Below are 15,151 nucleotides of genomic sequence, written 5' to 3' on the forward strand. Positions count from 1 at the left end.
AACATCGTCTTTTAAGGGTTAGTTGGCAGCTCTGCATTACTGAAGTCCTGGAATGCTTTCAAGTGAGGAAAGAAAGCCCATTAAGAACAAAAAAACAACCATGATATGCTCTATTTTTTAAGAAAATAAATGCAGGCATGAACCTGTGCAAAGTTCAGACACAAACATGTTAACATAAATTCTTATTAACAGTAATCATATGGCTAGAAATGATTCATCAGATCATTTTAATTGGCAGACGTCTATGCCACCCACATAAAAGGTAACTCTACTACAGCTGTTCTGCTCTCTCTTTGCACTGTATCTGCTTGTCGAGCCAGAAGCCATTATGGCATTAATTTGACTAGCTCAGATCCATATGCCTCATATCGCCCCATTGCTGTAGGAATACTTATAGTGTAAAAGGTGTTTCCAGGGCATGAAATCACACGAGATTTTTTTTAAAGGACTCTAGTATAAGTTTCTGATAACGTGTCTGAACCCATGTTAAACATGTTGAACGCTAATGGAAAAAGAGTGTTTCAGGTAGTGAGGGTTTTGAAACTATGATTCACTTCTGAAGAATCAAACAGAAACCACAGCATCCCTGAGAGAAGAAATGGCTAAAAATGGATGTGCTAAATTTTAACTCCGGGGAAGTGAATAGTTAATAGGGGTTAAAGGTGTTTTATAAAGTGCTTATGACAAGACCAGTATCTGGAACTAACAGAAAGCATGATGATAGTTTTGCAAAAGAGATCATGCATGTTGTTCCATTCTTCATTGTTTTTGACGCTGCCAAAAAGCATTTGCTGTGACTGTACATTCAGGTAAATCAGCTGCATTTGCTGCAGCACAAGTATGTACTCCGGGACTCATGGAGAATTATGGAGGCTGCTGCTTGGGTCATGATATCCCAGAAACAACCCGGGTGGTTCATGGTCTGAAGAATGTTCTCTGAGTGGTGGAAATACAAACTGAAATTCAGCACTGAGGAATTCAAAGCACATATATATGCATATATCCAAGTAACTCTTTGGGAAGCTGGTGCAAAACTTGTCTAATAGAGGTTTGTGCGCAATGCTACTTTGCAATTCAGCAAAGTATAAATTGCACCATTTAAAATATGCTAGGCAAGGTCACTGGGGAACTTCTGGGGACATGCCAGCACCTTCAAGACATCCCAGCAAGGCACATGAGCATAATTTTTCCTACATAGCAGAAAGGGAAATGATAATGAAACACACTTGAAAAGGGCTCTTAGGTAGGAAAGAGAGCATCAAAAACAACAAGACTGGTTCCCACATCACTGGGCATCCCCCACTAGAAAAGGAGTCAATAGCAACTGTGTATTGACAGCTACAATGCTCTCTGGACGCAGCAGTACAAATACAGAGTCACCTGATTAAGACGTCTTTCGTTTTGTTGGTAAATGTACTCAATGAGGAGTCTAATCCACACTGCAATGAAAGATGTTTGCACTCAGCTAATTAAATCTGAAGTTATTCTTAAGAGGGGGAGAGAATTGACAAGTCATATGGTGAAATTGTAAAGAGAAATAGCACAACGTTCTCTTAACAAGTCAAAACAAATCCTCAGTTTCCTGGAGTCACGCAGCACATACTGTACAGCTCCAGAGAAGCAGAGTGTGCAAGTCATAAAAGAACCCCAGGCACTTCATTACTGGAAATGATGTAAGCTCCTGCCGCTCCTCTGGAGAAACGACAACAAAACAATGTTGGGGCCGCTGCCGCTGTTGGAGGCAGCTGCACTCTAAACGTCGGAGCTGTCTGAGCCCTCTGAATGGCTGAAGCACAACAATGAAATGGATTTGGTGCACCACTTTTTCTTTCTCCGTGTGCTTTCAAGTACCTGGCAACTTGTGACACGGCCACCTAAAGGATCTGCGGCTGCTCAAGTGGCTACGGTATTTTAAATGCTAAGCTGCTTGAAAAATGAAATGAGTACTCCCCCAGAAAACTGACAAACCCCTGGCATTCTCCTTGTCCGACCAAGAGAGCTTAAGCATTCAGATGGTACAGCAAGAGCACATGTGGCATTCTGTCCCTGCGGGCAAAGAGGGGAAACTCATCTATCCAGCTTTCTTGCAGTAGAGACAGATTCCAAGGGCGAATACTACAGGATCACAGGGCACATGAAAAAGTAGGAGAAATCCTCATATCACACAGGGAACTTTCAAAGGGTTTTGCACATGGAAGTTAGTTTAATTCACATAAGGAAGTGAATTTAAAGGGCTGTATAAATTCCCCAATAAATATGTTCTTGGACATAGATCAAGGAGTGAAGTTCTGAACGAAAACTGATCTGACTGGAGAGTCAAGTCAAAGTAGTCTCGTGATGCATTAAAATTGTTTAGACATGCAGTTACTCAGAAATACCTTTATCTGGATAGTCAAAGTGTATATGAACCCTCATTTTGACACAGTATAGACTAGCTATTCTCATTATTTTCCAGAGTGCACATGCTGCTGGAGCAGGTACGCATTCCTCTCCTAGGGTATATGCAAGGTTTAATGCAGAAACTAGTTAAGTCATGCACAAGAATCCTCAGATTCCCAAAGCACCTTGAATCAGGCCCACTGTTTCCAGCTGCATCAATCCACCAAGTTATGCTTTCCATTTCCTTTTGATCTTTATCCTATTTCTGCAGACTGCCTTTGGGTTACAGTTTAATCCAAAATACCTAGTGAAAAAAACCATGTTCTCCAGATTAAAAAAAAAAAGAAAAAGAGAAGAGCCACCGTGTTTCTTCTCCTAGCCAGTATTTCCAAACAACTAGCTCATGGGACAGGAATTTGGAACAGGGAGTGTCAACCACCCAGTTCAGAAGGAAGTCTAATGATAAAAAAAAATCCCAGATTGCATAATAATAAAGGCTTGAATTTGAATGTTTCATTGTAAGGGCACTTCAGTTGTTTAAACATGCTTACTAGGGGAGATGAGCCCTTGGGAACAGCATGCAAACACAAATTTTTAACTCAGTGAATGGGTGCTCAGGAGAACCCCAAGGCAGATTAATATTTGTGAAATGATCAAATTCATGCAAGTACTTTGAACAATTTAAGTGATGAGACACAAAAGCAGTATCTTTCTAATTTGACAGTCTTATATAAACTTGGTTAAAATATACAAGAATAAATGAAAGTGCAAATTTAAAGTTAAGTAACATAATATTGTTTCTTTTAAGAAAAGGGGCTCTCTGTGGTTTAAAAGGACCAACAAAGAACACAACTTTCTCAGCACAAGAAAGATGTGGACCTGTTGGAGTGGATCCAGAGGAGGTCCATGAAGGCTGAGAAGAGAAAGCTCCAGGAAGGCCTCATTGAGGCTTCCAGTATTTTAAGGAGCCTTATAAAAAGACGGAAGAGGGACTTTTTATACAGTCATGTAGTGACAGGACAAGGAGCAGTGGTTTTAAATGGAAAGAGGGCAGATTTAGATTACTTGCTAAGAAGTAATTACTTGCTAAGAAGTAATTAGTTACTCAGAGGGTGGTGAAGCACTGGAACAGGTTATCCAGAGAGGCTGTGGATGCCCCATCCCTGGAAGTGTTCAAGGGCAGGTTAGATGAGGCCCTGAGTAACCTTGTCTAGTGGGTGAAATAGATGACCTTTAGGGTCACTTTCAACCCAAACCATTCTATGATTCTAACTTGTACACAAATAAGTATTAAGGTACAAAGCAGGAGTTCTTCCACCGCACACAGATGGACGTCAGTGTCTTGATTTACTGCCTGTAAAATGGGTGTGGTAACAGCAGTGCCCTTGCCTCTCACACAACTGCTACACAAACGTGGATGTAGGGATCTCCCAGCAGACGTAAGCCTCAGAATGGCAGCTCCTGATTTCAGAGGTGCAGTGCTTGATTTGGCTTGTTATACTCCAACAGAGATGTTATTCTCTTTACCATACACTTATTTCCTTATTTTGCTGAGGTTTGCAGGGACTGCTTGGATGGAGGGTTTCAGGTCCTGTATTGTTATTTTTACATGCAAAGAATTGGTATGAAAACAGAGCATGCATTATCTTAATAAAAAACTAAGCAGATGGCTTCTGAGGATGTAGTGATTTACTTTTACAAAACTGAAATAAAGACTTTTATAAGAAGTTTTAAACCACCCAGGGGAATAATACCACAGTGAGTTATGGATGTCATTATCCCAAATGAGAACTACTGAAATCTATGTACTACACCATCAGGAGTTCTGCCAAGGCCATGCTTTTTCCATAACTCCCTCACTGCCAAGCCAGATACCTTATTTGACAGAAGCCTAAGCTTCATTGGGTTAGGAAACAGGCATAACATATAACTAAAATCCTGTAGAAATTGATACCGAGTATTAAAACTATTTTTACTGCACACAGTAGGACCACAGATTTAATATCCCGCGTACTCTGAGGTTTAAAGCCACTGCTGGTGACCTTTCCATAAGTCTGCACATTTTTGTTTGCAAGTAGGGTGCCTTCAGCTTCCCAGTTGGATACAGTGAAGGATCTCCTAAAGGTGAGGCTAAATATGGTTCCTCCTGCATCTCAAATGAATTGAGCTGGAAAATCTACATGTCCATAGTCAGTGGATGACAGGTGAATATTTCTCCAGCAGATCTTTTTTCTCCTTTTAATTTCTTTTGCTGGAAGCTGCTGATGCCAGTCAGAAGTTTAATTGCTATCCCAGGGAAGCTGAATTAGTGTGCAGAGAACAGGTGAGACAGCCAAAGGTGTCTGCTAAATGCAGTTTATCACTAGGATATCACCACAAATTATGGATGCACAGAAAGAATTCAGGGCACGTAGGCTTCCTATGAGACCCACTTTACTCCTTGTACTACAGAGCCATAGCTGAACTTCTCTCTGTATAAATCCAACAACCAGTATATTAATAACACACAACTTCAGCAATTCAACTCTTTCAGATGAAAAGCCAGGAGTATATAAACAACGGAAACTCTGGAGAAAAGATTTCACATAAACTGAAAGTTATTACCCCAAATGGATCATCGATGGCTTATTAGACTTTACTTCCAAAACCTGTGATCTTTACTGGTGTCAAGCAATTAGCATCTGGCTCTATCTTTTCTGAAGTCAGAGACAAAATATGTAAGAATATGAACGTGTGAAAACACCAGATTTCATTTCACTTAATGCATGTGAACCACCTTTCCTTTTTACACAGAGTGAGCAGTTGGAGGAGACAGCAGGAGCAATTGCTTCTGCCGTTCCCTCACCAGTCAGGCTGAGAGAGAAGTCAGGAGTGAAACTTTTGGCCTTGCCCCTAAACTTTGGCTACCAGCAAAGCATCTGGAAAAACACCATCAAGAACTGCAGGGATGAGGATATGAGTCTGTTCTGGACACATGCTCTCCTAGACGTTTGATGGTTGAAAGTGCTTTAAAACAGTCATGGTAGAAGGTCTGTGATACTGAATGTCAACCTCTACATGTAATGAAACATGCTGAAGAAGAGGGTAAAAGAAAAAGAAAACAATACAGCAGAACGGTCTGGTTTAGTTAGCATGTAATTATTTGTCATCTCTTTTCACCTGTACAGCATTATGTCTGAGAAAATCAGGGAAACACTGCTTGATCTATTGCCTAAACTAAGTCTAGCAAACAATTCAAATGCTTTTTTTGCACTTTACCAAAACCTTCTTATTTCCCCCCATCTTGGAGCAGTAATAGAAAACAGGAGATGTTATAATTTTAGATAAAAAAAGGGTACTTAAAAGTATTTTATGTTTCAGAACTTATATGTCATAAAATCATCATGGTAAGAAATTAATAAGCTTTCTACCTATCAGTACTTTCATTTTATAAAAGGTATTTATGGAACACAGAGGAAACCTTGTGAAATATGGTAGTTTATACCACTTAGACCAAGAATGTGTAACAGTAAATAAATGTAATAATATGCAGCTTAATTCTTTTCCCATATATTTTTCAGGAAGCAACTTCACTGGCACTTTGATATAACACTTTGTTAAGTGTTACTGCAGAACTCTAAAATTCCAGAATTTGCATTTTTTTCCCTCTGGCAATACTGTTAATAAAACAAAATGGACATTTTCTTTTTTAATGTGGAGTTCTGCTAACCAAATACAGATATATATATGTAAACAGCTCTTTAAGTAAAAACACAGTGCAAGAACCAAAACCTGGATATTCACAAACACAAGGGTTTGAACTCTCTGCAAGTATCTAGCCACGTTAGCTGGGAGATGTATTTAAAAATTTTCAAATTCAAGCATACTCTGAAAAACTAATCTTTTTTTTTTTTTTTTTTTTTTTTTTTTTGCCTACCAAAGAATGGTTAAATGTAAAGACTTTGTCTACAAGTGCACATTGCAAGTTCCTTGGGCTAACCTTGAAAACCTGTCTCTTATTTACATTTCTAAATGGTATTTGGATTCTTGAAAACCTGACCCGAACTGTGAATACACAACCTAATTTACAGACTATATCAGCAGCTCTTCCAATATGCCAAAAGCAAGTGTGCCACCGTGGACTCCACACTTGCCACTCTGTCTGGGCATATCACAGTAGGTGCTATTTCTTTAAATTACAATGTAATATTTGTAAGTACTGGTGCTGGACATCTTAATACACTCTCGTATCTATGTGTAACACTCTTTCTCATCAGTTACAGATGGAATAGTTAATATCTGATAAGCCAATACATAGAAGACTTAAATCCCAGAGAGACATGAGGGCAGATGTATGGTCAGAAGCAAGCCCACAAGTAAATAAAGAACTCCTGAAGCAAGTACTGTATGTTCTGCCCTCCTTCACAGTTTGTTAAGAAGCACTGCATTTTGTCCTTCCTGAGCCTCTGCTGCCAATATCTCATGCTCCCATGGTGGCAGTGGATCTGACTGGTGACAACGTAAATTTAGCAGCTGATCACTTTAGGAGGAGCTTGTCACAAATTTGATGGAGAAATTGGAGGTTGAAATTGTGCAGCTATTGTCACAGAGGAGGTTGGACTAAAGAATAATTAGGATTCTCCTCTTCTAAATCCACAAATCCCAGAAACTAACCTGTGAACGTAAAGGAGACTTAAGCAAGCCAATTACCTCTGAATAATCTGATCATGTAGCATTTAAGATAGCTTGGTATTAACGTTGCATCACTCTTTTCAACATTACAGTAAGGATTTTTTTAAGCTTTTCACTGCAGCTAACTTTCAAAAGGCAGCACTTGGCTGGGGTATTGCCATTAAAGTGTAATTTCTGTATGGAGAAAAGATTACTCTAAAAGTTGTTCCCTCTTCCTCAATTGGGAAATGTACCTTCTTTGTTTGGTGCTGATGTTAGCAAGAAAACAAGTTTCTACTGGTTTTTACTCCCAATGGTTTTCTGAATACTTAATAAACTTAAGGTAGGGTAAGCAGAATTCTGTATTATTGCACACATTGGCACCAAGCTGGTCTCATAGAATTTGATTAGTGATGTATCCAAATTGGCTTAGAAATTAATTAGTTTAAATTGCTGCAAACCCACCCCTGATGTGGACACATTTAGAAGTGGATATGTCTTTTTAAAAACTTAAATGAAAATGAATAGGAAATAAGAGTGATTCTCTAAAATAATTTACCAAATTGAAATTAACTGTATCAGTTCAATGATTTTAAAGTAATTTCCCTTCATGCCATGGTGTACAAACAAGCTGTACATTGTTATTAGTTATATTCCTTTGAATCCAGTGAAAACTGTTTAGGTATGATTAAACCCAGTAACAATTTGTGAAATTTAGTTTTCTGGGTCAAAATCATTTCTTGGGGTTGTGGTATTTGAGTTCGTTTGTGCCTGCATGGTATGCTTACTTTTATATCTGGAATTTTTTAAATGCTACAATAAAACAGAGAACACAACGAACAAGCATCATTCTAATGCATTATTACTAGTGAAATTTTCAAAGTTGACCCGTACTGAGGAAGTTCTGCACTATAAGACAGGTCTCTCTCTCTCTCTCTCTCTCTCTCTCTCTCTCTCTCTCTCTCTCACAGTTATATTCCTCCAGTCATTAGGGGACTGGTATACACAGCAAATACAGAAATGTAGGTACACAAGTTTTGCATGTTATTCAACCCTAAGATTGTTCAGAAGCTTTTAAGCCATCAAGAAAGTAATTGCTCTGACATAGACTATTCAAATGTGTTCAGTACAGCCTATATGAGGTGGAATTTACTATTTTTGGTACAGTAGCCACCTACTTCACTAATCAAACTACCTTATGATGCTGATGTGAGGCTGTGGCTCCTCTCAGCAGAAAGCACTTTGTCACCTGATCCAGCAACCCACTCAAATCTCTTTAAACTCTTAAAAAGAAAGTATATACTTAAGATTTTTTTCCTCAGTACCTGATGACATCAAGGCTTTACTGCTTTCATATTTTCTCAGAAGTCAACATTTCAGTTTTGGGAATCTTATTTTATGCTATTTGATACCTAAGATTGTATTAAATAGTTTTGTTAGGAGTTAAAAGTTATTAAAATGACAGGGATGGTGAAGGTCTTCTTTCTTTTAATCAGATATATGTTGGGAAGAAACTGTACAAATGCCAAAGACAAGAAAATAAAAGCCAGTATCAACTAAAAGAAGAATGTAATTGATAAAAACCCATATGAACAGCTTTTTAGATACTATGAAGTTCCATGAAGCACCAAAACTATAACTCAAAAGTTCTGTGCAGGTATAACAACACACTATGTTATTCTCATAGATAATTACTAATAAACATTATGTAGAAAATGTAGAAAACCAACATCAGGAAGAAAAGTGTCACGTGCATATTGAGCAAGAACATCTGTTCAGACTGGGTCGTACTGACTTGTTTTTAAACAGCCAGTACTGCATTTTTCAGCACACTTATCGCTTTTGGGGTGTTCCAATCCAAGTAGGAATTGCAAAAACAAGCAAGTCAGTCTCGTGTACTTCCTAAAGAAAACCAAACCAAAACCAAAAGCAAGAGCCACCTGCGGCAGGAAGAAGGAAGGGAAGAAGGAATATTACTACTAGATCTGTGCTCTGGGCTGAACAGTGATTTGTCACCTGAGAGAGAGAATTATGACCCAGCTCAAAAGTTCTGCCCCTGCTGATAAGGCTATCAGATGACCTGCAAAAAGTCACATGTCAGAGCAGATCCTCTAGTGCCGTGGGGGAAAATTCAATCCTTTCTTAAAGGAGGGGGAAATGTGGACAAAGGGTATACACAAGAGCTTATACCTATCTTCAGCCCATTTCAGGTAAAATAGCAAAACTGACTCAAGCTTGAGGATGTTGACATTTTTCTTGAGTTAAGTTGAAAAAATTTAATTGTTTGGTGAACAATGTATGTGGAAAATGTGTTTGAAATACATATTTGTGTTGAGAGGAGTTAAAATCTACACCAAAACCTGATTTCTATCTTCTCATTTTACATTCAAATGGACAAGTTACGTCCCTGTTCAGGGACAGGTTTGAGGTCACTGTGAGTGACCTCATCCTTTTAGCTATTTGCTTGTTTTTATGACAAGAGTCCTATTTAATAATGCAACAAATCAGCTGAAAATACTTAGTGTGAAAAATTCCTAATTGGGCACTTTGTGCCCAAGTGCCCTGGGCACAAAAAATACTGACATTTAATTTAAAGTCACTATAGTGTAAGAGAGCCCCAATAAATGTGAGCATTAAAATCATTTATTGTTGGGAGTCCAGAACTAGCACCCAGAAGACATTTAGACAAAGAAAGGTGGTAGCCCAGGCATGCATGAAAGAGGATAGACCAGTCTTGTGTGGTTTTTAAGCAAGGTTTGAGTGAAAGACAATGTAATTTCTTTCCACATATTTCCCCATTTATTAAAGAAATGCCTCTAAACCAGGCCTGGAGGAACACAGATTCACAGTTTGCAGGAGATGTCAGACGCAAACCACCACAACTTCCTTGGAGACACCACCTGATGATAATACAACAGCTTTTTCCCCCTATTTTTTGTTTGTTTCTTTTTTATGAAAAAAAAATCATTCTGGTATAGGTGGAAATTTTTAAACTTGCCAACATGATCCTGAAACTCTGATGTCTGAATTCATGTCATGTCATTCCTGTGGCAAAAATCAGAGGTTTATTTACATAATTTCCACAAGGACAATTTTGCAGTATAGAACCATGAGAATTAACTTTTCTCTCTACAAACCACACAATATTTATTTTCCACTTAAAATTTCCTTTAGCCAGAGATTTTGGTATTAGTGTTCATCATGAGCACCTCCCTTTTCTCTAACCCCTAGACAAAATAACATTAGCATTTCTCACGTTTACATAAATGTAAAAAAATGAATGATGCATTTTGATCTCACTTAGCTAAAAGATAAACCCAAACATGGTTAACCCAGCTGTTTAAGCTAAAAGGTAGACCCAGAGCCTCTATTTGATGCACATGAAGGGAAAGCAAACACCCAAATAAATTTTGACACTTCAAATTATTTAGACCATTTGAATATCCACATTATATAAATGCTTTCTGAAGATTGAAGATCACAAGGCCAATACAAAATCTTTGCAAAGCCAGCAAAGTGGATCCTACAAATCCATATACTTTCACATGCACATAGCAAATCCTCCACACTTCTAAGTGCATGAGATGTAGGAAAGATTAAATTTTTAACCAAAGCTCCAAATTTGAATTTTGTCCCTACTGTTTTCTGCCCCAGCCTGAAACTTCCTCTTCTGAGTCATCCCTGTAATAAGACCCCTTTATCACACACTCACATTACTCCTACCAACTTGGTGTTTCTTTTCAATTAAAAATCTGCTTCTGAGACTTTACTGGGTAACCCCAAATCTCTGACTGAAGATGCTATCACGGGCTTACAGGATGTGAAAGAAAGGGGAAGAATTAAGTCTGGGCCCTCTTGTCCAAATTGGTCAGTAAAAAATAAATAAATAAATAATTAAATAAATACGAATAGCCGTGAATGTTGGTCAAAACCATGAATGCTCAGCAGAGCAACCCGCAATCTGGTTCAATTCAGGCTGTTTTGTTAGGCTCTGCTTTGCTTGAAAACCTTTATGTGACCTCGATTTCTGTTTGCACGGATGTTTAAAGAATGGCTGTCTTAATACCAGCACCTTTATCTGCCTGGTTAACATGTGGTTATTCATTATTTGTTATTCTCATCAAATTACAGAGTCTGAGCAGCATCACTGTCAAGTGCCGATCACCCAGCACAAAACCCAAATAATTAAAAAGGACAGATGATGAATAATCCACAGGCCAGGATCTGCTTTCCCTAAATTGTCCGTTAACAAATGAAAAACAAATACATGTGTTATAATGAGGACTGTTCGCAAACAACTTTGGAACTGGGAAAAAGAATTTACAATTCAAGATTAAAATCAGTCCCAGTGAGTAAATCAGTCAGCTCTTGTTACCAACAATATTAATATAATTTGCTTTTTATCACAGGAGATCTGAGAGGATATATAGACTGTGCATAGCTGTAGGTCACAGCAGCATCATCCACGGCTGCACTGCACCCTGCTGAGAGGAGGGGTTGAGGCTGGTTGGGTGCTTTCCAGAAGAGCTATTACTCTGGAATAATTATGCATTTTGGAAGTGGTTTAAACTGAATCACGGCACCCCCACCTTTTATTTGAGATTAAGGGTATCCAGATGAAGAGCTATTCTGGAATAACCACAGTACTTTTGGAGAATTTCCAGAGTTAGGGAGATTTTACTGCAGAGAGAAGTGCAGCACACTGAGCCAGCAGTCTCCTCCTGCAACCTTTGTTTTCTTCAAAGTCTGTCAAAGTGCTGGCAGGTCTAACTCCCTTCAGTTTTTAAAGACTGAAAAGCGTAATATTCAAGGTACTTTGGCTGAATGTCTTGGGTGAAGAAAACAGCAACTAAGTGTGTGTATGAACTTGCCTCTGTCTAAGATTTCTCAGGGCACAGACTTCCCTACCTGCACAATGATTAGAAAAAGTGTGAACAATTAGATTTTAATAATTTCAAAGGTATCTTATTCTTTTGTGTCTAAAACTGATGTTTAATTCATGTACACCAGAAGTGAAATATACTCATAAGGTAAAAAGGAATTTTCTTAGCAGTTTTCCTGAATTTAGTGCTTAGGACTGTAGGTGAGTCATATTTTTCTTGTTATCCCATTCAGTTGACTTTTCTATACATGTGTTGAATGTGCTATGTATTAACAGCCAAGTAGGCCACCACAGCAGTTTTCTTTGAGATTGGGAACCTGCTGATTTGACCTGTTTATCAAGAGAAAAGTGTCATCTCAGTAGGACAAGACTGTTTTCTATTTCTCCTCCCTTTTTTCTTCTTGTGAGTAATTTCTTTTTAACCTCTTAGAGTCAAGTAAAAAGTCACAACTAGGATTTTTTTCCTTTTTCTTATTTTCTAATATTTTTACATAATTCAAAAAATACAGAAACACTTTTCTTTATATAAAAGTTTAAAATGTGAAGTTGGAAAAGCATACCCTTAATGCTTTTTATAGATGCTTGTGTGAAATTACTTTGGTCTATTTTTAAGCACATCAAGTGGAATTTAGACTCTTATGAGGGAAAAATAACTATCTATATTTTATGAAAAACCCTATAATGATAAAGGAAAAAGTGCAAAACCTGTCATGACAGAAATAAGTTCAAACCTTGCCATGATCACACAACAGAATGGATGTTAGGTCTGTTGAGCACACAATCATAGAACCATTAAGGTTGGAGAAGATCTCCAAGATCATCAAGTCCAACCTTTGACCAAATACTACCTACTAAAACCATATCATGAATCACCATGTTTTCTTCTTTTTTGAACATTTCCAGGAATGTTGACTTCATCCCTTCACTAGGGAGCCTGTTCCATTGCTTAGCATGTTAAGAGTCCTCCAGAATGGAAGGCACTATTCACTCTAATTTAAATTAGCGTTACAGTCAAAGAGCTTTTGGCTTTAAAACTGTCATAAGCTGCTCTGAAATGTTCCAGAGCTTTCTTTTCCTTACTTCTACTTTTACAAGTTAAAAGTAAGATGTCCTAGATCATTGTATTAGCCTCACTAAGGAGAACTGAGTGCATGATACTTCTCCCTCCACTATAAATTACACATCGTCAAAAGAAAAATTGGGTTTAAAAGCCTATATTTCACATTCTTCAGACTGCTGCATGCCTCTTGGTCAACATCTGAGCTTCCCATGACCTTTCACAGCCTGCCATGTGTGAAATGCATCCTACGTGACAATTTTAACATCAGTTGCATCATTAACACATGTTTCTGACTGTACAGTGTTTTTTTGCAGTTTGCCAGATGAGGCGGAGGCTAGATGAATTGTTACTGTGCGTATGCAATTTTTCTAATAAAAACAATATGGGCATTATTATTCTTGGAAACGCATTTGGAAAGTCTTACCCTACATTGTATAATACACATTAGGGTGACAGGTAGGCGAGGCGCCGGATGTGGGGTAAGAAAGAGGAGTCCACAAGTACAATAAATACCCGTGTGCATGTACTTGCCTGAACACAGAAATACAGCCATCCATGCATACACGTACAAAGCTACGTTCATTTTGAGCTCCGCCTTTGAGTTTTGCTTTTGTTCTTATCTTACATGATGCAAAAAATGTCAAGGCATACATTTCTCCTGAATTTCAAATTGTATCTTTGGTTTTTTAATGAGATGTTCCTTTTGGATAACATTCTCAGATTCCTCAGCATATGACACTGGGAGGGATTATTTTAGTCTGTACACAGCTTTCATGCAATACATTCTGAGTCCCAAAGTATCTTGTAACACTAACCATTCAGACTCAAACCCCAAAACTAAATGAAAACACATAAAATGTGCAGTAAAAAAAGGCTAAATTCTAAAAACTGAAATGCTATGGGAAGTGAGCAGAAGAGCTTCAAGGGCTTGGCCAGTGTCCTGGCCTTTCTAGGTGACGATGAAGCTGCCCAGGTGATCCTTTCCTACAGGTAAACTAGTTTATTTGAGACCACAGATTAAAGAGGTCAGTGTCCCCAGCATGAACTGGTTTGGATCCAGATGCAACTTAGTTCCCTGCCAGTTCTTCATTTCACAGAATAGCATATGAAGATATACTCAGAAATGGTTTTTCTTGAAAAAGTCTTCTGCAGCTTTAAGGTAAGTGTACGCGCATGTGCATTTGTTTGTATAAAGGTGTTATGTTACTGGGACATGGAGGTAATTATAGTTAATAGCACCAGATGTCCACAGCTTTTTGTCAAAGACAAAAAACCTGAAGCTCAGTTGCTCACTATGGGCCTAAAAAAATCTGCTTATGAGGAAAATAATGCACATTATTTCACTGCTCATTCTAACACCAGCCCTATAATTACTGGATCCTCAACTATCTTCCACATTGCCCTTGAGCTGTGAATTACAAGTTTTCAGCATATTGGATATTAGTACTGTGGCATGATTAGATTACCATTTCCACAGGTTGCCAAAGCAGAAGAATGGCTCATCTAAGTATGAATAGATTCATTTACTTAAAGAGAATTTTCTTTACCTTTCAGACTAATCGTCGTGTTTAACATAGGGTAAAAAGAACAGAAATTATTTGCAGGCTAGCTTCTCTTAGAAAATAAAATGAACCCCCGAGCTTTTACATCCCAGTGTTTGAAGGTATGAAGATTTTGGGGTTTTGTCTGGCTGCTCAGAAGAAAGCTGTTGTTTGCAGAATGCAGATACAGACCTGTTTGCTGTTGTAGACAGAATCCATTAGTCACTAAGGAGGCTAGAGCACAATGGAAAGTAGCCATTTTGTGTTCATTTTAGTACTCAGCCTTGGAGGGGAGAAGCACACAAATCTACGTCAATTTTGATGTGCTATTAAATAGAATATAAAGAACATAAATATTTTATTAGTCTTTTATGGGTTAAAAAGGTAATTTGCACAGAGTAAATACTTCCCTTTGGAATTCACAAAAACATAACGAGTTTGAATCTGAAATAAGAACCAGCATTTGGGGACATTTGTTATTTGCAGGCTATTTGTAATGTGAACACTTAAAAATGTATGCTCAGAAATACTCAGATCACCAGTATACCAGGAACACCTGTTGCAGTGCCACCAAGCAGCTGTAAGCCCAGCCTAATGGGCAGCACCTGTCAGATTCACAGCTCTCTTGTGCTGCCAGAA

At 38.2% G+C, this 15,151-nt stretch overlaps 1 protein-coding gene across 7 annotated transcripts in view; it reads right to left on the reverse strand.

Annotated features, from left to right (window-relative positions):
- Window positions 1–15,151, reverse strand: part of DLGAP1 (DLG associated protein 1) — a 416,743-nt gene that overhangs the window by 30,581 nt on the left and 371,011 nt on the right. The gene's annotated exons all lie outside the window — the stretch shown is intronic.

Source organism: Pipra filicauda, unplaced genomic scaffold (genome assembly GCF_003945595.2).
Source record: "Pipra filicauda isolate LSUMZ 115617 unplaced genomic scaffold, ASM394559v2 scaffold301_size890592_pilon, whole genome shotgun sequence".
Taxonomy (NCBI): domain Eukaryota; kingdom Metazoa; phylum Chordata; class Aves; order Passeriformes; family Pipridae; genus Pipra; species Pipra filicauda.